At 37.2% G+C, this 25,282-nt stretch overlaps 1 long non-coding RNA gene across 1 annotated transcript in view; it reads left to right on the top strand.

Annotated features, from left to right (window-relative positions):
- Window positions 1-25,282, top strand: part of LOC112909279 (uncharacterized) — a 363,316-nt gene that overhangs the window by 296,357 nt on the left and 41,677 nt on the right. The window contains exons 12-17 of the long non-coding RNA XR_011994350.1: window positions 3,555-3,708; window positions 4,434-4,474; window positions 6,111-6,240; window positions 19,865-20,173; window positions 24,684-24,720; window positions 24,980-25,109. This is a non-coding gene — a long non-coding RNA (uncharacterized lncRNA). The remainder of the gene's footprint in view (window positions 1-3,554; window positions 3,709-4,433; window positions 4,475-6,110; window positions 6,241-19,864; window positions 20,174-24,683; window positions 24,721-24,979; window positions 25,110-25,282) is intronic.

The raw sequence follows: 25,282 nt of genomic DNA, 5'->3' as shown, positions 1-25,282 counted from the left end.
CCTTAGGAAAGCCTGGTAGCTCCTGGTGTGCACTTTGGGTCACCAGATAAAAAGTCTGCTACCAGGTAAGAAGTCCACTACCCAGATGGAGAGAACTTCTGGAGGCCAGAGAGAGAGAGAGAGAGAGAGAGAGAGGGGCCCTAAGATTATGAGGAGAAACACTGGCCCAGCCGTCACAATATCCCAGCTGCACTGGGATTTCTAGCCATTTCTACTGAGGTACCAGACATGTAATAAGCCATCTAAAACATTCCGACATCCAAACTGAGCTACCACATGAGTCCAGCCCCAGATATATTCCCTCTATAACTGCATAAGAGCACCCAAACAAGAGTGCAGAATCATTATCTTGCTGAGCCCTCTCAACCCACAATGTATAAGGTCTAATAAAATGGTAATTCTTCTAATCTACTAAATACTGGCATGGCTTCTCATAGATAATAGATAACCGAAACATTAAAAGAGAATACTCAAAATGATCTCAACTGGTGCAGAAAAAGCATTTGAAAAAAAAGTTCTACATTCATTCATGATAAAAAACAAAAACCAAAAACCAAACACAATCTTGGAGCAAACTAGGAATAGAAAGGATCTAGCTTCCTTAATATGATAAAGAGGAGCCACAAAAAGAACCCCAGCAGTCCTCATACTTGAAGGTGTATTCCTACTCTGAGATCAAGAAAAAGACAAAATTCCACAGCATTCCTTCTAATTAGAATTATACAGGAGGTTCTAGTCAGTGCAGTGAGGCATAAAGACAAAAAGGAAGAAAAATTTTGTCACTTAAAAAATACGATTTTATACGTATAAAAATCCAAAAAACTATAGCTATGTTACTTGCATTAATAAAATAAACATGTTTTCTAGATATCAATATAAAAATTCAAATCATTTGTAGTGTATACTTGACTAACAAAAAATTTAAAAATAACATTCATAATAGCATCAAAAATTTATAAGAAAAAAATCTAACAAAAGAATTTTAAGACTTCTACTGAATAAATTATAAATTATTAATGGACATTAAAGAAGATGTAAATAAATGATCATAGATTGAGAGCCTCAATACCATATTCTCCTCCAATATAAGCCCAAATTTTTAAATTTATAAACAATGTATATGGAATTGCAAAGGATGGATAACAGTCAAGAACAACAATGGAGAAGCATGTGCCCTGCCAGAGATCAAGAATTACTGTGTTAGAATTAACTGTGGATCAGGATAGGTAAACAGACCAGTGGAAAAGAGCAGTAAATGCAGAAACAGACCCATGCAGATAATATGGGAATTTACTGTATGAGAGATGTAGCTTGGCAGTTTGGAAGGGAAAGGACAGATTTCAATGAATGTTGCTAAGACAATATGGTATCCATATTTTTTAAAAGAAGAAAAAATACATATATACATACATATATCTATATATAGAGAAAGCGTGCACTCCACATAACATCATTTATAAAATAATTCCAATTAGTTTCTGATTTAAATAAGACAGAATAAACCATTAAACTTATAAAATAACATAGACTAATGTTTTCATGAATGCAGTGTAGATAAGAATCTCTTAAAATACAAAGAACAATAAGGAAAGGGTTATATATTTGACTGTCATTAAAAAAAAATACACCATTAAGAAAGTGAAAATCTATAGATTGGGGAAACATATAACCAATGAAGGGTTTGCTCTCAGAAAACAAAAAAGAACTCTCCCAAAACAGTAAGGAAAAAATAGGCAAGACAACAGAAAAAAGTCTGCAAAAGACTCAAGTCTTTTGTTTTTCAAAAGATTCAAATGATGCATAAATAAATATATTATCAATAAATATCTTTTACAAAAGATCCAAATGATCAATAAATAAATATATGAAAATATGTGAAAAAATATAATACAATGTATGCAAATAAAAACAAAATGAAATGCTATTGTGTACATCTACTAGATTAAGACAAAAATGTTAAAGTCTGAAAGTACCAAGTGCTGGGAGAACATAGAACATTGGGAATTCCCACATAGCTGGTATAAATAATATTATCACTTATTTGCCACTATCTATTCAAGTTAAAGATCTACTTATCCCATGACTCAATGATTTCAACCTTGGGTGTGTACCTAAAGAAATGGGTGCACATGTGCTCTAGAATATTTGCAGACTACAGTAGATCCAAACTGGGATATCCACCCTAAGTACAATGGATAAATTATAGTATGTGCACACAATGGTATGCCACACAGCAGTATAAATGACCAAACTACATGGAAAAATCTTGCTAACATATATTGAGCCAAAGAAGTCAGATACAAAACCATGATTGAATTTCTATGTAAGTTCAGAAACATATACTTTGGGGTTTTCATTGATATTAGGTAAAAGTAAGAAGACAAGGATATCATAATGGTTACCTCCAGAAGAATCCAAGGGACTTGTGATGGGGAGAGGCTCATGGACTACAGCAATAATCTTTTTCTGGCCAAGGATAATAATTATATCATTAGGGTTTTTTTTCTTTCTTTCTTTTTTAGTTGTGGTAAAATATACATAATGTCAAATTTACCATTTTAATCATTTTTTATATATAGTTCTACAGCATTAAGTATATTCATACTGTCGTACATTCATGGATGTCCATTTTTACCATTGTTCCACTAACTGTAAAAAATGTTTTATTCACTTTTCTGTGTTTATTTTATCTAACAAGAAAAAGAACAAAAACAATATAAGGTCAAGGGTGTGTGCAAAGACTCAGTTACAGAGGTATTAACCATAACCCTGTTTATAATAAAAAACAATCTGAAACATTGAACCACCACTTTGAATTGTATGAAGGGATGGATCAAACATCAGAACACACAGATCTATGGAAGGGATTTCATGCAGCCTCCAGAAATGATATCATAGAAGAAAATGTCATGGCACAAAAAACAATTGAGGTGTATAATGTGGTGGAAAAATATGTTTATAATACATTATGCACAGGTATTTCAGTGTTTTAAGATAAACTACAAATATTTATGTAAGGAAAAAGACTAAGACAAATACATTATAATTATTAACTATGATTCTATTTGAGTAGTGGTTTTATGAGTGACTTTTGTTTTCTTTGTTTTGCTCATTTGTATAGTTTCAATTTTGAAGAATGAATATGCATTAGATTTTAAGGGAATAAGAAGGAAACAATATATTCTACTGGGAAAAATAACAAAAAAAGAGACTAGAGATCTCCAAATGGGAAATATGAAACCTGGTATTAGCTTATAGGTATATCTGGAAAACACCAGAAATCTTACCAGCTCCCATCAGTTATATTTGAATATAACTTTCCCCTGTCAGTTACCTCTTTCCTACCTAGTTACTTTCTCCCAGAGTCCTAGTTCTGACAGTAAAATGAAATTCTCTATTTCTGCTTTGAAAGAAAGTAGGGCAGTGGAGGTAGGGGGAATCCTCTGAGAACAGCCTGCTCCTAATTGAAGAAAGTGAAAATCCTCCAAACATTGCAGGCACAGTTGATGGATCATCCCTCAGTTTTCTTCCATCTGGTCTGTGGCCTCTTACAGAAACCAAGACAAGACAAATGAAGTGTACCTGACACAGGAAATGAGGGTAGTCATTTGGGTGATAGAGCACCAGCTCCCCATAAAATGCTTGGAGTGAGGTGGGCAGTGAAACATAAGGCGCCAGTCACAGTGCTCGTATCTGACTTCATGCTGGGTAAGTAGACACCAAACAATAGGTAAGTAGAGAGGACTCCACAGTCAGTACACAAATATGCCTCATAGCCAGGCTGGGTCACCCTGTGCATACCTGTTAGCTCATCAGAATGGAATTCCCAGTGGTAAACTGCGCTTGAATGCTTTTCCCCATGCTAGTGACCCCATACTAGGATAGTACTTCATAAATTTATAAAATAGGAGAATTCACAGAATATTCTATAGCAGGTAAAGACAAAAACCATTAAGTGGAAAAATAGTAATGATTCATTATGTACATGTGTGGCAAGCAACTACTATAATTTATTTGCATTATATTTGTCAATAATATGACAAGTCATGATATATAAGAGATTGGAAAGTGCTGAGACTACTGTAGGTTATCCTCACATAAAGTCTGAAGGAAGAGAAGGGCTGGGGGTGGGGGGTACAGAGGGACTTATATGTTAAGATACTATTTTTTAGTTGAAGTCTAGTTATTGATAATAGATGTACTGTAAAATAGGGGTCAAATGAATCAGGAAAAAGTTAAATTAATTAAAAGTACACATAGTTTCAGGAATCTGTAAGGTCTTTAATTGACTAAAATGCATGTGATGCTCCAAAAATAGAAATAGTACAAAGCTACTGTGCAAACCTTTTTGACCATAGAATATCATCTAAGGAATTCACTTTGGAAACTGCTTCAGTAAAGTAATCCTTCTCTAGTTACTTTTTTCCACATAGGAGAGAGACAATATACTCCTCTTTCTCACCAACTTCATTGGGTGTGTGATATAGAAGGGGTTTATCTTCACACAATGCTTCAGTACTTCCCTATCTGATGATATGGTTGTCCTCCCACTGACTTTTTCTTGTATTTATGGGAAGTGATAAACTTGATAAAGCTCAAACTACTAACAAGTATCAGGGGTTTTCATCAACCAAACTAAGTACTACAGCCTTTGCAAAATGACCTCCCAGAACTCACAGGTAGTCTGTTACTGGAGCTATTAATACTGAGCCAGGAGTACACTTTGTCATTGTTTTCTGTGTATTTTCTTTCCCAAAAGGAAACAACTGGGCTCAAAGAAATGAATAGAGAAATGTATGGAAATATCTTAAAAATTGCATCTCCATAATTTTGCAAATAAATGAAGAATGAATGTATAATTTATCTATGTACACTTACATGCTTATCACAGTTAACTGTCATTCTGTATGGCACTCTTGGTTTTCTTTGAAAATAATGGAATATAAATACTCAGAGAAACTGGCCCATAGAGGAAGTTAAGTTGTAATGAGGACTAAATTGATTAAGAACATGGCTAGGAGTTATGTGGTCTTCTACACCTTTTCTAAGTTGCCAGGTAGGCTTTTATTTTGCAGTACTGAAACCTCCAGCCATATGAGCAAAAAATTCAAATGAAGTCTATCTGCCAAAAGAAATAGAACTGAGCATTTATTCTCTGTTCCTGCTTCCACTTGGAAGATGCCTTTTCCCCTAAGAACACGTTTAAAAGGATATAAAAGTGGCTTTCTATTTTTGGCCAGAAGCAGAAAATGAAAGACAATGGAGAAAAATATTAGCTCAGCTTTTCCAGGCTTGAAATAATGTGTGAGTTTTGCTGTTTTTCCAACTTTTGAGAACAAGTCTGGTAGAATGCTTAATTCATTCAGCTCGTGAATCACCTTTCCTTTGTGGGAATATTAATACCAAGCTAAAATTTCTCCATATGAGGAAAGAAAAAACTTAAATGCAGCAAAGCTAGGAGTAGATTGGTAAATAAAATCATTCTGTCTCTACCACATTAATTCTCCCTTCATCCTTTGGAGGTCCTGCAAACTGTAGCAGTGCATCATTTAAATGGTACCTTCAGGTGTTTCACTGAGACATAATTAAAATTGATGTTGTCATCTGGCGTTTCCTTGTGCAATTTGTCTAACTCCTTGCAAATGGTAAAACAAAGCTCTTCAATATGACTTTGTCTTTCTTCAAGAAACTACCCAAGATTTTCTTGATGTGCTCTGAAAACTGGCCAACTGAAAGAGAACTTAAGACTCCCTACAGGGATTTCCTTAGCAATATATCCAAGTGGTTCATTTGACTGGACCTGTCATGACAGGCAAGTTAGTATCCCCAAGACATTTCACTGAATTGTTAAAAAGCACTAATTAATTTTTTAAAAACTTTCCCTATATCCTTACATTTATTTACTTCCCCAAAAGATATGTATCAGGCTCATACTATGTTAGAAATAAGTTAGAAATACAGTTAGAAATAAGGCTATAATAGCTTGCAAGCTCCATCCATTAGTAGAGCTCATGGTACAGTAGGAAGGCAGACTTGAAACTAGTAATTAACAATAACACGTGACGAGCACATAAAGAGGAAGTAACTGGTGATGTGGATTTAACCTGCAGGTCAGGAAGGTCACCCTCCCTGAGGAAGTGAGTTCAAGAAACCTCCTGAAGGATGCTGAGTGGGGATGGGGCTGAGGAACAGAACAAGTCAAGGGAGAGATACGGGCTGTAGATCTTTGGAAATAAAAGAGTGAGGCCCTTTCTTTCTGTTTTTCACACATTGGTCCAAGTTTTGCCTTTAGTTTCACATACACTTAGACTACTTGTTCCCCTCTAGAAGACCACTAATTAGATTTATGTTCTACTATTTTTATTTCTTTTGTGCTTCTTTAGAATATAATGATTTAAGAATGAGAACTCATATTCATTGAACATTTACTTCTCACCTAGCCCCCTGAATTCTCACAAAATCTTTTATTCACATTTGAGGGAAACTAGAGATCAGGTTACCCAGCGAGACAATTCCTGAGCTAGAATTCAAAGCCGCATGTGAGATGGCAATGTTCAAATACAAGATTTTAACCAGTTTACTGGTGTTTCTTCACGTTTAGATCTTACCAGTTATTTAATCAAAATGATAAGGGTGGTGTTGTGGAGGAGGTGTTAAAAAGACTCCCTGGAGCTCATTTAGCTGTTTTGAGTCTGAATTTCTGAGGATGTGGTCTTTGAATTTGCATTTTAACAAGTTCCCCAGGTGCCTCCCATGCATTTGAGAACCATTGAACTTCATCCCAGTTCCAGGCACCAAGTAAGAGAGAAGGGGGTGGAGTGGAAAGGGAGGGAAGGGGGGAGAGAAAGGAGGCAGAGCGATCATTGATGATGCACTTTACTATACTCTTGTCCATGTTCTTAGAGTACTCTTCTGCCTATTTGGTGAAATGCTTCAATGCAGAATGGTTATGATTTTCAAACTGCAAATCATTTAGCCTCATGCATTGGCAAGATGTCTCGGCAAGGCACAGAGAGCTGCTTATTCAGGCTTCAGCCAAGCTGTGAAAAGTGAGGCTTTTTCAGAGGAAGTGAGATAAGACAAAAACTTATGAAAACAAACATCCTGAGGCTGGTGTTCAAAAGGCCACTGGCAAAATCTATAGTCTAATGTGAAGTGAGCTAAACAAACACATTACTGGGCCATCCAGGAAACGTGAAGCAGATGCCTGGAAGTGGGATGTGTGTTTTCAACCTGGGTAGAAATATCCTGGGGAGTGATGATACGGAATCAGACACAAAGTTCAGATAAAAACAACAAGGGGGATTTGCAACAGGCAGTGTCTCCGGAATGGACAGGAGGCTCTTGTCAAAGAGGTTCAGAGCAAGTTCAGGGAAGGTGGGAGATGGGTGCTCCAATCTCACTTAAAGTTGCATGACCCAGTTTTCTCCCAATCCTGGCATTACCTAAGCGCAGCTAGTTAAGGAAGGAGTGATGGCAGAGACCCGCTGGCCCCGGCCAAAGTGTTAGAGCTTCTGCTACTGAAAAGATTATGGTGCTGCCTAGCCCCTCCTATTATGTACTTTAAAATAAAAACAATACCAATTCAAAATGTGAACAAAGGTAGTTCAGCAACATTCCAAGTTTCCCTCTGAGACTAATTCAATGCTTTTTGAGAAATACAAAACAGCATTTTCTGGCAAAAAAAAAATGGTTTTGTGTGCTTCGCTGGTACCCAACACACAAGCTTCATCTGGTGAGATGGCATAAATAATGTGTTTTTGAATTCCCTGGAACGGATGAGGTACTCACTCAGTGGTAGTTATTATTATTCTTAATAATAGCAATATATGTTCCCAATTACATTTACTGTGGGTTCCTTTCCTAGCTAAGGCTCTCCCTTCTGTGGATGCAGTCTGGCTAGCGTGGTACTATTTGGCATTATTTGAACCCAGCTCTGCAGAAATGAGGAAGGTGCCCCATCTTCCCTCTCCTCGGAATCAGAGTCTAATTCTCTGACATGGTCTCCCCCCACCAGCCCTTCCTCCCCTATGCTTTCCCTGTCCTATCATGACATTTAATTAGTTATTTTTGCTTGCTTTTAATTAAAGAAACACCATTTGCATTCATCCTAGAACCATTTACTGAATGCCATCTAACTCTTGACATTTATTTAGGAACCATCATTTTATTTTGCAGAGTTTTTTTTAGCATGAATATTTGATGACTAGAGTAACTCACAACCCTCTCTAAGAACAGGCTCCTTCCTCTCCCTCTAGAAAGTAATACCAGTCAAGTCAACCTTTAAATTCATTGTGATTCCATCACACTGAAATTTCAACTGCATTCTGGATTTACATTATCAGTAATAATTGGGAAAGCTAGAGTATATTTTAAGGTAGCCCCACATATTTTTGTTGTGCCTTGAAAAATTACATATATTTCCTCAAATTTTTTTTTCCTTGGGAAGTAATTTTTCTGCCAGCAGCAATGTTTAAATGTTGCAGTTGTCATGGTAAAGTCTAATTATTATTACAAGTAAACTTTTCCAGATCTAGATCTGGGTACAGGCAGGACCAGATATACTCCAGGAGAAGAAAAATGACAGCAAAAACTCTTAGCCACTATTCCCTTTGTTAAAAAATTGCATTCGGGTCATTTAATTCTACCCATGACATCAAGGATGCCTATTTTTATAAAAAGCTGGTTTTATACAGCAGGAAAATTGGCCCTTTCGTTATAATGCCTAATGATTCATGGTTGTTAGGGAACTTTTTCACAGAACAAAGCAGATTGGATTTGTTGGTGAAGTTTGCATTCCACAGCATCTCTTAGGGTCTTTTGGGGGGTCAGGGATTTAAGTCTTAGAAATTGTGTTTGGGCTCCAAGTTGTCCAGTTCCATTTTCTGGAGTTTCTGAGGGCAATTGTAAAACTGGTAAAGAGGCAACAATGTGAGCTGATGCAAGACATCACTGCCCATGAAAAGACCCAGAGGCACCGAGGGTCTCAGTTCTTAGCAACAAGACAGCAAAGCTCACTGAGTAGGGAAAGCAGCATGGGCAATAGAGAAAGGTAGCCATAGTAGGGGTGATCAAAATCATGTAAAATGGCTTAAACTTTTAAAAATTACATAGGCGTGTTCTCTAAGTCTGCCTTGGGATAGCCAAGGGTTTCTGCCTCCAGGAGCAACTCACTGAGGTCTGAAGGAGGATTTTCTCCTATACATACTTGTTCTTCTCACTTGGGTTCCTGATTCTTTCATTTAGGTCTGTATCCAAGGGGCAGGTTTTGGTAATCGCAGGGCAGATCGTGTTTTAACGAATTTCTTCTGAGCCCCTAGTATATCTAGGGGCATAAGTACCCTGTTTCCTGAGTTCTAGAAAGTCCATCCATCAAGTTAATACTGGAGTATAGGGAGAATACTGTATTGATATAAGTTATATCTTGACATATTTTAAAATATGAAAAAAGAGCTTATTTTAGAATAAGGTGCTTGTGGGATATTCAAGAATACAGTTATATTAAGAATATGGCTTTAAATCAGACTGACCTAAGTTTAAATCCTAGCTCTGCTATGGATGAATGAACTGGAACAAGTTATTTAACCTCCCTATGCTTCAGATTTCTCATCTTTAAATCAGGATAATGGGCACTGTTTCATAATTTTTTGGAGAGGCTGAAAGTGTTGTTAGTAAAGCATCAATATCACCATCATCATTGTCATTCATCCAAAGCCTGGGCTAGAGATTCACAATGTGATGGTTGTCAACATATAGGCACCAGGTGAGGGAGTATGCATAAAGATTAAGAATTTGGCACTTGATATCTGGGTTTTGATCTCAGCCCTGCAACTTCCTAGCTGCGTGTCCTTGGGCTTATTCAACCTGTCAGGGCTTTAATTTTCTTGTTAGTAAATGGAAACAACCATAGCAATGATCTCTAAGAGTTAATGTGAGGCTTAAATTAATGACTATACATAACATGACTGGCCCAATGCGTGGCACCTGGTATTCAATAATTATTAGCAATTTTTATTTTATTGTTAAATGGTACTTATTTTAAAATCTTTTCTACTGTGATAAAATATACATAACAAAATTTTCTACTTTAACAATTTTTAAGTGTACAAATTCAGTGGCATTACTTGCACTGATCCTGTTGTACAGCCATCACCATCCTCCATCTCCAGAACTTTTTCATTTATTCCAAGCCAAAATTACTCATAAAGTAATCACTTCCAATTCTTTCTCCCCAAGCCCTGGTAACCAGTCTTCTGCTTTATGTCTCTATAGATTTGAGTTCTCTAGGTATCTCAGTAAATAAAATCATATAGTAATTGGCCTTTTGTGACTGGCTTTTTTCAACTAGCATAAGGTCCTCAGGATTGTTCCATGTTGTCACATCTGTCAGAAGTCTTTCTTTTTAAGGCTGAATAATAGTCCTTTGTGTGTATATACCACATTTTGTTTGTTCATGTGTTGATGGACATCTGGGTTGCTTCCCTCTTTTGGCCATTGTGAATAATGCTTCTTTGAACACTGGTTTATACAGTGCTTATTAAAATACAGCATCGGGTCATCTGAGAAGCAATTTGATAAGAAGAAAAGCCTGAGGAGCTCCAACACTTAAAGAGCAGGCAAGGTAAGACTTACTCCTTTAGGAAAGTTCTTTGAAGGGTTTTAAGAAAAGGGAGGGTTTGGTCTCATTCATAGGGTGTTTGCAAAACATGTCAAGGGTCCGATCTAGGATTGTGGCATTGCACACAAGCCAGAGTGAACATACAGGCATGCTAAGGAAGTGTCATGAAAAGAGAACATACCAGCAAGAATCGCCAAAATCAAAACTTCACAGCCTCTTCAAGAAGGATTTGCTGTCCTCAAGTGCTTACAATGTGCCTGGCACTGCTAAGTCCATTACATCACAGGTTTAATCCTCTCTGCTCCCATAAAGAGAACCATCCTATCTAGTGGATGAGGACATCCAGTATTGTGTAATTGCTGTACTTTCAGAGTGAGCTAGTGCTCAAACCAGCACTTCACCCTGGGTCTGCCTCCTGCTAACACCTGGATTCAGAAGCAATATGCTCTGTGCCGTCCCTGAACAAGGCAAGAACTCATTTCCCATTTCCTTGTATCTGACTTGATTATCTCTTGGCACGGTCTTTAAGACATTTTCAGAATCAAAGGAGGTCCATTAAGTTTCTAATGAATTTGACACATTTATATTCATATTTTTTGGGGGTTGCCAAGGAAATCCAAACCACAACTTAGCCTGTGATATCCCTGATCTTTTCTTCACTAGATGTTCAAGTTATACTCTATGCATCACAACATGGTAAAGCCATACAAAGATCAGAGGCCAGGAAATTTTCCTGATCATAACTGCATTCATGTTTTATAATTCATGCCTTTTTTATAGAACACGTTTCATGTTCTATAAAAAAGGCAACCCAAGTAAGAATGACACTTCCGTTATCTTCGGCTGCCTTCCAAAAAATAAATTTTTATTTTTTTTATTATTTTTTTTGGAGATTTTATTTATCTATTCATGAGAGACAGAGAGACATAGGCAGAGGGAGAAGCAGGCTCCCTGCAGGGAGCCCAGTGCAGGACTTGATCCCAGGACCCCAGGATCACAACCTGAGCCAAAAGCAGAGGCTCAATCACTGAGTCACCCAGGTGCCCCCAAAAAGAATTTTTATAAATCAGATATGTGGCACAATTGTGGTATACCATTTCCAAGGCAGTTCCTAAAGTTTCATTTTCCTTTTATGCCCAAGGGAAGAGACATGAGCATCCCATACCCGGAATATTTCCTTCTAGAAATACTTGACTGTGACAGATTTGTTGGTGATTCCTCAATCATTAAGGTGTTAGAACAAGCTAAAAAGCCATTTCAAAAGATTCAACAGGCAAAAATAATTTCCTTTCTATAAAATGGTTATGATGCCAGTCATAACTCTTGAACAGGATCAAAGTGATGATCAAACACAGTGATAGATGTAAATTTGTGTACCAGAAAGTACCTTAAATATATAAGTATTATTTTTATTATTACAGGTTGACCTGTTTTATATTTGATGTTATAAACTTGAAAGCACTTTGTATTAGATAGCTACTGATGTATGATAAAACCTAAAATTAATTCAATTTTTAGCCTTTTCTCTTAGCAAGCTTCCAAATTTAGAAAATTGGCATATATATTCTAGATTTAATGGAGTGACCTAGACCCTGAAGTTTCTTCACCTTCAGCATTGTCACTGGGGACATTTTGGTCCAGATAATACTTCATTGTGAGGGCTATCTTGTGCATTGTTGGATGTTTTGAAGTATCCCTGGCTTCTATCCCCATCCCTGAGCCACAACAATCAAAAATGCAAATGTCCCCTGCGGGGCAAAACTGCCCCAGATTGAGAACCACTTCTATAGACAATGGATATGGCATAACAGCATGGATGGTGGCAAGTTCTATACAATTTTAAGATTTTTCAGTGTTGTTTCTGCTTCATAGGGCAAACACACTTTAACCCTTTTCCTTCATAAATCTGAGAAGTTGAACTGAACATCTCATAGTGTGGCACTGAATTATGTGGCTGACTGTTGCAGATTCTAAGGGATTAGCCATACTTGGCTAAATTAGCATTTGGATTATGTCAACATGGAGACACAGAAGAGAACAAATGTAAAAGCAAATGAAATGGGACTTTGTTTTCTCTGTTTCCTATCCCAAATGCTTTATATTTTTGATGTTAAAAAAAAGACTCAACATTGCCCACACACAATTCAGCTTAACACACACACACACACACACACACACACACACACACACACAAATCTCTAATAAAGGCCCCCAGTATCCTCTGGTCTTGTCTTCTATGTGAAACAGGAAAATCTGAGAGCAAATCTGTCTGCTGAATAGCAATTTCTTTTTTTTTTTTCTTTTCTGAACAGAAAATTTCACCAAGTTGTCAACCTCTGAGGAGAACTTTATCAAAGTTACTTGCTGTTGCTACCTGTTAAATAAGATACCAAAATCCTTGGAGCTTATCAGTTTCAGAGAAATCAGAAATATAAAAATGTGTCAGATTTGACACTTCAGTTACACCTTTCCCTGTAAGGCCACCAAGGACTCTATAGTTTAATTAAGCCTTCAAATTTAGAGAGGGCAACAAAGACGTAGATAAAGTGATTCACCCAAGGTCAATGTAGATGGAAAATGACAGACTAAAAAGTGAACACCGAAGGGATTTTCAAGTTTCTTTTCTTGAGTTATTTTTCATCCCTCTCTCCTAACTTCTATCTTCTTCTTTTTTTCATTCTGCCTTCCTTATCTTATTACTGATGATTCTGTCAACACAGTGCTCAGCTCATAATAGATACTCAAGGAATATCTATCACTCAACGAAAGAAAGACTCAAACCACAGAAACCAAGGGAAATAAATCACAGCAACTTCTCATTGAAAAGATTATTTGACTTAGAAGAATATAGCATGGTGACTGTTAAAAGGTAAAAGTGCTGACCAACAGCATTTTCAGTTCATGGCCACAGATTTCAAATGGATGTTCAGTAGTACCTAGCAATCCTACTGTCTAAGACATCCAATTACCAGTCTCTAAAACAATGAATTCCATGAATAACCTTAGAACTCCATCTTTGGTAAACAGTGAAACACTAAAATAAAAACAAATGTACAGGTAAGACATTGGCTCAGCACAGCTTTAAAAAATGTCTGCTTTTGATGAAGCCTATCTACAAGCAGTGGAACATGTGGAGGCCAGTCAAAAAAATCCCAACTGGAGCTTTAAAACTGACAGCTCTTGAGTCTCCACACACTGCCATTTGAAAACAGATGTCATGCCTTCCCTTCTTTTAAGGTATTCCATGGGCATACACACAGAAAAATAAAAACCTCATTTCACTGGTGATTCTCTTCCTTCTCCATTCAATCTCATGTCAAGGAGACGGCAAAGAGACCAAAGCCAAGTGTACCTTCTAGTATCCTTGCTCAAGGAGCTCACTACATGACAACCACATAAATCACACATCACATGCAAACGCTCACAGAACCCCAGAAGTTCAATTACTTTGCACATTACTATAGTCACCGATATAGGTGCTTTGGTTACTTGCAGTCTCTAGCAGTTGATAGTTTCAAGCTGCAAGTAATGGCCTTGCGGTTTCCCTGATTGTTATTTCCCCTAAGAATGCTTAGTGGAATTCATGCAACATCATCAGACTTACAGAAACATTTCACATGCGTGTTAGCTTTGATGGAGGTACAGCAATGACAAGAGAACAGATACATAGATACGCCTCAATCTTGTTCCTCTGCCCTGTTGCACTTGAGCTATTATAAATGCTTACTATCTAAATTCCCTACTTCCACTGTACTCCTTTGCCAACCTATCTCCCCTAGATAGAGTGTGAACATCGCAGCTGGACTGATAATTCTAAAATGTAAATCAGACCATGTCACCTCCCTGTTTAAAACTCTCCAGAGCAATTTTATTGTTGAGATCAACTGGCCCCTGCTTGAGCCAGCTTCCCACTGTCCCGGTATGCTCTTGCCACTGCCTCCAATCAGCCCAAAGTTTCCAAGCCTCAAAGCCTTCACATGAGCAGCGGCCCAGCCTGAGAAATTTTGCCCCGTCTCATTTTGCTCGTGTTTCCATCAGACAGTGCTTCTTCAGACATATCTCCCCTGCAGACTTTATCTACATAGGTCTCCCCCTTCATTCTTTATCAGAGTACCCCAATTACTTTCTTCATAGCAACACTCTCAGTGTGCAAATACTTGTTTATGAATAGTTGTGCTTATTTCCTTATCTCTCCCCTCCAAGACTGTAAGAGATTGTGTCTTTCATTCTCTGCTGTAGAGCAAGTTTACAACTGTATTGGATGTGAAGCAAGGATAATAGACATTGCTTAAATGAACAAATATATATCATTACACAAATGGATAACAGCTTTGAAGAAACACTTTTCCTGGGAAGAAACCAAATTTAAGCCTTCTGTCCAATGATTACACATACCCATTTAGCCTTCTTTTTCTTTGTGCTGTGTCTGCTTGTCCTTTTACCAAGTTTGGGATTTACAGGAACTCAGAGTTTTCCAACGTGGCATGGCCCGAGGAAATGCCAAATGAGTCCATTGCTTATGTTTCATTCCCAGACTTTTGACCCCTGTATATTTTAAGAGAAATCTAACCTTGATTCATTTATAGTTGGTAAAAACTATTTCATCTAATTGTCCTCAATTTTTTTAAATCAAAACCTTCTTTTGCTGACACAGGAAGTCATATTTTGTCAAGACTAGATGAACTTGAACCCAGAGAGGTTTGAATTCTACTGCAACCTCAAAAACCACAAAAATGGAAGAAATTTGGGAAGTCAAATATGTCCTTGTGCCTCATCGATAGGGCCTAACATTTTGTTCATCTTGGGAAGATTTATGTATTGCCAGTTTCAGCCCTACCATAGTTCCTCAGTACAGGCATGAGATACAATGTGGAAACTCCGGCTTCAGAAGACAGCTTTCACAGCAACCCCTTTTAGCTGTAGAGTTTCTAATGTAACCTTTGAAAACAGCTGGTCCAAATTCCATCTTGCCCCAGACCCACACAGACCTCCTCTGCATTATATTCAGTTTGAGGACAAAGGAAGTTCAGGGAGGAGCACTGAGTAAGATGTGATTTGGCCAAGTGATTACAGCTGCTTTTGCAAGCAGCCACCCAGAATGCAGATTTTTCTTTCTTTCTTTTTTTTTTCAAACCTTCAAATGACTTATGGAACTGTATACTTTTATATTTTTTTCCCCAAAACTGACAGAGGTCTTAACCCTTCTGCATGTTGTCCTACCCATTAAAGTAAACCCTCGACAGTCACAAGGCATATCTCCTCATTACCTGGTTAATCCCCACATACACAAAGACTACTAAAGCTCTTAATGTCCATCAATGAGGTATGGTAAAATATAATTAAATAATGTGTGACACCTCTGACTTTGAAGGAGAGTTGTAATATAAACAGAGTGTAAGAGAAGAGAACTGAGTCCTTTTAGTCCTGAGTCAGGAGTCAGACAATCTTAGGTTTTTACTTTAGCTCTTTCACCTGTAAGTTCTATTACCTTCAGTTAAGTTTTCTCATCTGAAAAAGCAGGGCTAAATAAAAGAAATTTCCACGTTAGAGGATTACTGTGAGACTCAAATAAGTTAATGCAGATAAAATGCTTAGCACAGGGCCTGGCATATACTATGCACTCAGGAAACAGTAGCTAGTAGCATAATGGCTCTTTTTTCTTTCTGAATGAGGAATAGGTAACAGCAAAACTGTCCAAGGTAAAATCTGGGCACTTGATTGGGCTCATTCTGGAGCTAATAAGCACACATGGGTATACATCTGCCTTGGCATACACAATTCAAATTCCTTCTACAGCAAAATGGTGAGTGACTTCATGGCATGAATCTTAGGGACTGCTTTCAAAGAGATTAAACTGTAAGTGTCACATGGCTTTTAAAAATTTTATGTCCTGAAACTTGAGATATGAAACTAAAACTACATATAAAAATATTTAGCAGTCAAAGCTGAAGAGTTTCCCTTAAGATTCCATGTTGGAAAGCTAAGAGAGAAAGGTGTTCCAATGCACTACTAATGAAAACGGAAATTGGCACAACCATTTGGGAAAATGGTACAAAAACATTTGTCGAATATCAAGGCTTATGCATCTCAAGACCTAGTGATTCCACTTCTCTGTCTTTAACACTAGAGAAACATACCCAAGAAGACAAGCACAAAATATTTAGAAGGGCGTGGTTTGCTATAGTGAGAGAAACTGGAAACAACCAAAAGATCCTTTCTCTTTTAAGTAATAGAGGCTAATTCCTCTAAGAAATTACCCAAAACATTTCAACAGATTAACAATTTGATGTGGGGATTGCAGGCAGCCTGTATGGTAATTCCATTACCCAGCCTTATTTCATATGTGACTCTGCCATTCCCTGACCTTGGAATCTTCAGTTACATCTTTTGCATTCAGCGAACATACAAGGGATGACAAAGGGCAGCAAAGATTTTATGAGATTTTTACAGATTGGGTCCTAAGTGTCATAGATCACTTCCCTCCACAGAATGCAGTAACTTAAGACATATGTATTTATAATGTGGTCTGGATACAGGTTCAGGAGCAGGAACCAGGCATTTAATGAACAATAACTCAGTTTCTGACATAAATAGTACAAGAATATTAAAAGAAGAAGCCAGATCTATGTTTACTAGCAAGTGAGCCTTCTAAGACATACCAGAGTGAAAAAAGTAAGTGAGAGGCATATCACAGGATGGGTTTCCTGGAAGACAATAAGATGGAGTTTACTGTGCAGGATATTTATTAAGGAATATTCATGCTATCAGTATCTGAGGAAGCAGGATTGGTCAGAGGAAAAAGTTGAGCTATAAGGCAGGTTCAACAGCAGTTTTAGTCACTCTACATGAAGCTGTGACTTTAGAAAGTTCATTCTTGTTCCAAGTTGAACCAACATTCAGTTTTGCATTGAACTTGCATAAGAATTTGCACAGTGCTATCAAATGGAACTGAATCAGTTTGTTTGTTTTTTTTTTTTTTTTGCTTCAAACAGAAACTTTAATAGGTAAACCTATCTCGTAATGTTATAGTGGGGGTGATACAAAGAGATGGTTGCCAGCTCCGCTCCGGTCAGTATTCTTCCCCTTCTTCAGCCTCTGCTTCCACAGAATCCACACCCACCTCTTCATAATCTTTCTCCAGGGCTGCCAGGTCCTCCCGGGCCTTGGAGAACTCCCCTTCCTCCATGCCTTCCCCCACGTACCAGTGCACAAAGGCTCGCTTTGCATACATGAGGTCAAACTTATGGTCCAGGCGGGCCCAGGCCTCGGCGATGGCGGTAGTGTTGCTCAGCATGCACACGGCCCGCTGCACCTTGGCCAGGTCACCCCCGGGGACGACAGTGGGGGGCTGGTAGTTGATGCCCACCTTAAATCCAGTCGGGCACCAATCCACAAACTGGATTGGCTAAATCAGAAAGCGGTGAGACTGAGGTGCTTCTGTGCCCTTCAGGCAGTTCTTGAAGGGCTTGACAGCTGAAAACTGTCTACTAACTACATTCCACATGGAGGCAATGAGTCCTTCATTGAAGAGGGATTTGGACAGTGTACCACAGTGTCTACCACATAACTAAACAATCTAGATTGTCTACTGTTACTGTAAAACAAACCAAAAGGACATGCTTGCTTTCTCTAAATTTCTGCATAAATACATAGAGCAAATCTGAGTGGACAAAAAGCTGAACAATTTTTATAATAATAAACAATCATCAAGATTGTTGTGCTCCTTTTGAGAAAAGGAGGTGGGTCTGAGAACAGGGTAAAAGTCAAAGAAAACTTCCCATATGCAATGCTAATATTTTTAAACAAAGAAAATGAGTTGATATACTAGTTATGTAATAGGGATTTAACAAAATTGTATTTGAGATATACTTATTGTACAAATATAGTGATCAAAACAATATTCTACAGGAGTAGGACTCTGCATTTCTAAAGCATCAGATTAACATAGTGCTTATTTATTCAAGGATTGATCGACTTTCCTTTTCTCTTCTTCCTCCCACAGGTTTATGGTCATTTCATTGCTCAGTAATATCTCCATCAAAGGGTGACTTGGTTTGGGGGCCCTGGGTGTGGGGAGAAGAGGAAGGAAACTAGAATCAGCAATTTCCATTACTTGCTAGTAACTCTGGTGAATAGGTTTAGTGGGGGAAATGCTGAAAATCAGTTATTTGGATTATCTGAGCCTGTCAACCATCCATGTTACACCCTCTTCCCATTAGCACAGACTCATGAGAATTGGCCATAATTGCATTTGCAGTGATGGCAACTGAAACAAGATTGTTTTCAATGATTATGTGGTTCCGATTAAACTATTTGTCTCTCTTTCAAACAACATATCCTAACAAGGCACTTTGAGGAAAGAGACATTTCCTATTGTATTCTCACCTGTTACATATCTACCAGTCTTTTGGGAGGAGACAGATAATCTAGATAGAACAAGACAATTTTCCTGAACTTGAAAGGGCATTTCATCTTTTGCTTTAGTCTAGTAATAGAATAGTTTAATTGGGATGCTTAGTAGCAGAAAGGCTTAATATAATCAATAAAAGGATGTGCAATAAATATTTTGAATAAATACTTATGGAATTCAACATCATTAAATATTTTCATAGTGCCAGTAGTATTACAACTCTATCTTTAAAATCTCTATGTGATGATTGTTCATACACTGGGCTTTGACCAAACAACTCAAGTCAATTCAAAGATAAACAGTTTTCTCGTGGAATTACAATGCCATGTTGGGAAAAGGTTGGAATAAGATTCAAAAGACTAGGGTTCCAATTCAGATCCCCACTTATTGCATTTAGTGATTTTTTAAATGCACATTCTACAGATTGCCTCAATTTGTTCAGCTATACAATGAGTGTACAAGGACAAATCCTATGCTTAATATTTTATACGTATTTTTGTATTCATGATTTTAACCTGATGCTGATATTAATAAGCTACTGGTGAGTTTCATTGGTATCAAATAGAACTGAATCTTGACCTAATCACATAATGACTATTCAATATTAGGCAAGCTAAGTGACCTACCTCTCTAAGATCCTATGTCTGCATCTTCCTTTGTAAAATGAGGTTACGTATAGTTCACCCATAGCCAGATTGCTGTGAAGGTCAAAAGTGAAAAAGCATGTAAAGTGCATTGCACAAAGCCTGGGATATAGCAAGTCCACAATAAAAGGGAGTTATCCGCAAGTCTCAGCTATCTAACAAGACCCCATTCTGCTTTTCTCTTTTTCCAAGGAAAAACACACATTGTAAAATAAGCATTCTTCAAAGACAACCTGAAGACATCTGGGAATTCCAAAGGCTGAAAATTCCATGAGTTCATAGAAGCTTTCACTAATTCTACTGATCTAAAGACAAAAAGGAAAGAGTCAACTGTGTGCCCAAACTCATTTCTGATGATTTCTTCCATCCTACCCCTTCTGCCTCTCTGGGGGTGGCTGTGCCTGTAAAAAACATTGAAATTGTCAGGAACAGAGTCAGCTTTCAAGATTGGAATGTCAGAGTAGAGTCTTCTTTTCTTTGGACCAGAGGAGGCTTGGTTCGGTAAGAGTTTCCAGGTCTGAAAGGAGACAGAGCTGGGATATGGGAACCGATATAGATAAATAGCACAAACACCTTGAGAGAGTGATACATCAAGAGAGACTAAGGGCAGGAGCAAGATCATGAAACAAGATGAGATAAGAAACCAGAAGACCCTGTCTTAAAACTCTAATGTGTGTTGCGACCAGAGGCTGACTATATCCTACAAAGTTCCAAACTACATAAGCACAATGGGTAATGGACACTTTCTCATAAAAAGGAAAGATTTGTTTCCCCTTTTATGGCTAAAGCAAAAAGTATGAAAGTAGCCCCATTAGGAAGTACAGAGTATCTGAGTTAGACTGAGATGATTATATAACTGGGTTGGCTTTTCATAGAGCAAAACCTTATTCCTAAAGATGTTGAGAGATAAGATTGGGTCAGGTATTAGAAGGTCCAGGTGCTGTCTTTTGTTGTGAATAGGCCACTAAATAATATAGACTTGGACATAGAGCCAAAGAAAAGGGTACTCTTCCTCACTAGAATATAAGCTCCAAGAAGGTTTGTCCATTTTGTTCACTATTATATTCCTAGCTCAGCCCTTGATAAGTATCTGTTGAATTAGCTAACCAGCTGTGAGGCCCTAGGAAGAAACCAGTCCATCTGTGAAGTAAGGGGGCTGAATTAGACATTCTCTAAGATCATCCTACTTTAAAAATATTATGATTTATCAGAAACTACAATGAAAAAATGGTCTTTACATTTTCTATCTCTATTATTTATGTCCCTTCTTCATTCAATGCCAGTGTGATGTAGGAAAATATCCCTGGTGGGATACAAGATGCCTTCAGTAGTCCAAAGATCTTCTTCCTTTATTTTTAAAAAGTTGTTTGCTATGTCAATATGCAGTAGAAAAAAATACAATTAGTTTTTCCACGTATGATATGTTGCAGAGTTTACTTTTCAAATAAAGTTATAGGTAGGCAAGTCAACTTAAAGAAAATATTTTAAGTAAGTTATAATGCAAGTGGTTCACACCAAAATTGACAAAAGGTGGGTCATAGGCTATTGCTGTTTGGGAAATAGTCCTCTCCATCAGTACTTAAAGCCTATATCTCAAAACCTAATTTTGACTAATGCTCTCAAAAGCAATGAATAGCATTACATCTCTATTTGTGGTAAAATAACTATCTTAATTATACTTTTATTTTTTAATTTAATTTAAATTCCATTAATTAGCATATTATTGGTTTCAGAGGTGGAGTTCAGTGATTCAACAGTCTTTTAATACACCCAGTGCTCATTCCATCATATGCCCTCCTTAATGTCCGTCACCAAGTTACCCCTTCCCCCCATTCTCCCCCCCTCAAGCAACCCTCAGTTTGTTTCCTAATATTAAGAGTCTCTAAACCACAAACTTTAATAATTGTAATTTTAAAATTATATCTGTTCTTCTTCTGGCCATGATGGGCTAACTGCTACTAGAAGAAACCACCTACCATAAATAATTAGAAAACTTAAATATATATATATATATATGTGGCTGTGTGTGTGTGTGTATATATATATATACACACACACACAACAGCCACAGTTTTCAGACAGTGGACAATAGGCAGCACAAAACTATGATTCCTGAAAGGAAGGAAACAAGTGAGGTAAGGACATAATAGATTTATTTCCTGGAGATATACTCCAGATTGTTATTCAGGGAAGGGAAACCCAGGTAGAACACAGGGCCTCACTAACCAGAGAAGACAGTTCAAAGACAGAGTAAACTGAAGTGGCTAGAATTTGAAAAGCAAATTACTAGAAAAGAACGAGATATTTAGGAAAAAATTTCAAAAGATATGCACAAAAGTGCCTTTGAACCTTTGACTGATTAGTAAGCCTTAAAGACCAATACTCCACAAGGTAAAAAAAAAAAACAACAGGTAGGGAAAGAATAATAACCTAACTTAATGGTTATCTCCCACTGGGCTGAGCTATCTTCAAGTCCCATCCAGCCACACAGAGGAGGTATCACTGGATTAAGCATTCAGTAGGGACCCTACAATAGCCATGCCTCAGTAATGATACAAAACTATCCCTAGATTAAAGACTACTCTGTATATTCCCTAAAACGTCTTAAAAACAAGTTTCAGGGATCCCTGGGTGGCGCAGTGGTTTGGCGCTTGCCTTTGGCCCAGGGCGCGATCCTGGAGACCCGGGATCGAATCCCACATCAGGCTCCCGGTGCATGGAGCCTGCTTCTCCCTCTGCCTATGTCTCTGCCTCTCTCTCTCTCTGTGTGACTATCATAAATAAATAAAAATTAAAAAAAAATTTTTTTAAAAACAAGTTTCAAAAAGATTAAAGTAATCCATACAAAATTTAAATGATCAAAAAGCAACAATTTAAAGGAACATCATAAAATCTAGACATTCAACAATGCAACATTAAGAATGTACAGCATCCGTCAAAAATTACCAGACATTCAAAGGATTAGGAAAAAACCTTTTTCCATAAGCAGGAGAAAAATTGGGCAACAGAAATAGACCTACAGGTGACAGAGAAGATATAATTAGCATATACAGACTTTAAAATAGCTATTATGGTTTATTCATTTAAAAAAACATGAATACAATAAGAGCAATGAAAACTATGTAAAAAAAACAATGAAACTTTTAAAACAGAAAAATACAATATTTGAAGTGAAAATTCACTAATTTTAATAGCAGTTTGATTCTCCAAAAGTAAAGATCAGTGAATTTGAATAAATAGAAGAAAGGATAGTCTTTTCCAAGACTGGTGCTGCAATAATCAGATGTCTGTATTGAAAAATATCAACTTCAATCCTACTATTTACCACATACAAAGATAAAGTTGAGACAGATCATAGAACTGAATGTAAAATCTGAAACTATAAAACTTTATTACTATGAAGGCAAAGATTTCTTGGGACACAAAAAGTATTAACCATTAAAAAAAATTTGATAGGGCAGCCTAGGTGGCTCAGCGGTTTAGTGCCACCTTCAGCCCAGGGCGTAATCCTGGAGACCTGGGATTGAGTCCCATGTTGGGCTCCCTGCATGGAGCCTGCTTCTCCCTCTGCCTCTCTCTCTTTCTCTGTGTCTCTCATGAATGAATGAATAAATAATTAATTAATTAATTAAATCTTTTAAAAAAATTGATAAACTGGATTTCACCAAAAGTAAACATTTTGCTACTGAAAAACACCATTAAAAAAAGATGTCAAATTGAAGCCTGAAAGAAAATATTCATAATATAAACATAAAATTGTACACAGAATATAAAAAGAACTGCCATAATTCAATAAAAATACAATCTAATTTTTTAAATGGGCAAAAGATTTGAACATTATACCTCACAAACTAAAAAACATCTAAGTGGCCAATAAACACTGAAAGATATTCCAAATCAGAGTCACCACAGAAATGTGATTTTAAAGCACTCAATACCCACTAAAATGGCTAAAATGAAAAAAAGAGGAACATTAGTAAGATTTGGCAAGGATACACAGCTGGAAATGTTACTCATTGGTGGTGGGAGTGTAAATAGTATAAATATCTTAGAACACACTTTGGTAGTTTCTTATAAAGTTAAACATAAATTTACCATATAACCCATCAATTCATCTCCTATGTATGAATCTACAAAAAAAAATATGAGTACACAGTCTGCCAGCATATTTATATATGAATGTGTGTTGATATATACAACATGAATGAATCTCAAAAATATATTTCTGAGTGAAAGCAGCCAAACACAAAAGAGGATATACCACAGGATTCCATTTATATAGACATCTAAGCCTAGTCTATATTGACAGAAATGTAAAGGCAGCTGAGGTTGGGTCAGGAAGTTGTCTGGGCAGGGTCAGAAGAGAATATTTTAGTGTGCTGGAAATTTTCTGTATCTTGGAGCACCTAAGTGGCTCAGTAAGTTAAATATCTGACTCTTGATTTCAGCTCAGGTCACGATTTCAGAGTCATGAGATGGAGCTCTGCTTCTCCCTCTGTGCTCAGTGCATAGTTCGCTTGGGATTCTCTCTCCCTCTCCCCCTCCCCCTCCTCACTGGTGCTAAACAAATAAATAGTCTTTTAAAAACATTTTTCTGGGATGCCTGAGTGGCTCAGCAGTTGAGGGTCTGCCTTCAGCTCAGGGCCTGATCCCAGAGTCCCGGGACCAAGTCCCACATTAGGCTCCCTAGCAGGAGCCTGCTTCTCCCTCTGCCTGTGTCTCTGCCTCTCTCTGTGTGTCTCTGATGAATAAATAAATCTTTAAAAAAATTAAAATAAAATAAAAACATTTTTCTGTTTCTTGACTTGAGTGTTAATTACATGTGTTCATGCATGTATCAAAATTCATTGAACTAAGTATTTTAAATGGGTACATTCATTTTGTAGTGTGTAATTATATTTCAATAAACTTTAAAATATATTTATTTATATAATCATGGAGCAAAGTTATTCAGATTTCTGCCTATATATACTTTGTATCATATATCTTTTTGCTATTTCTTTTGTTTCAGATTTATGATCTTTGATGTCTCTCCTTTCCTAGTCTTGGTAAGTTTTAGCCCCTGCCCTCATCACGTTTCATGACCAATATAAGTGATAGCTGTCATCTTGTTTACAAATGCTTTCAGTTGTGCAAAGAGAAAACTTTGCACACTATTCCCAGTTAGGTGACTCATGAAACTTTTGGGGTAAACCAATAGAGACCCACAAATCTATGATCTTCTAGCTCATATTAATGCCATAATGCTTAAGTTAGTTGTTCTTTATGAAGATCTTTAGCAACTTTATTTTCTTCTAAACACAACAGACTAAGGATATTATCCCAAGTGTGTGCTCCTGAATGCTATGCATTGGTGAAAGGAGGCAGAAAGAAGCTTGAAGACTCAACATGCTTTAGATGCTCTGAAAGCCTCTTTGGACCAAAAATAATACAGACTGTGAGTGTTGTTGCCAAAAACATCAGATTTTTGGTTTCAGGTCATGATTCAGAAGCTGAAAGTGTCAATGGGAAATCGTATCCAGGAATAATTCAGTCCAATAGTCTTTGTAGAGTAATGGACACAATAAATGTCAGCAACACTGAACAGCCAGGAAACAAAAGTACATTGTC

Source organism: Vulpes vulpes, chromosome 9 (genome assembly GCF_048418805.1).
Source record: "Vulpes vulpes isolate BD-2025 chromosome 9, VulVul3, whole genome shotgun sequence".
Taxonomy (NCBI): Eukaryota; Metazoa; Chordata; class Mammalia; order Carnivora; family Canidae; genus Vulpes; species Vulpes vulpes.
Note: the sequence above shows the minus strand (reverse complement) of the source record. Positions and strands in the feature narration are given on the sequence as shown.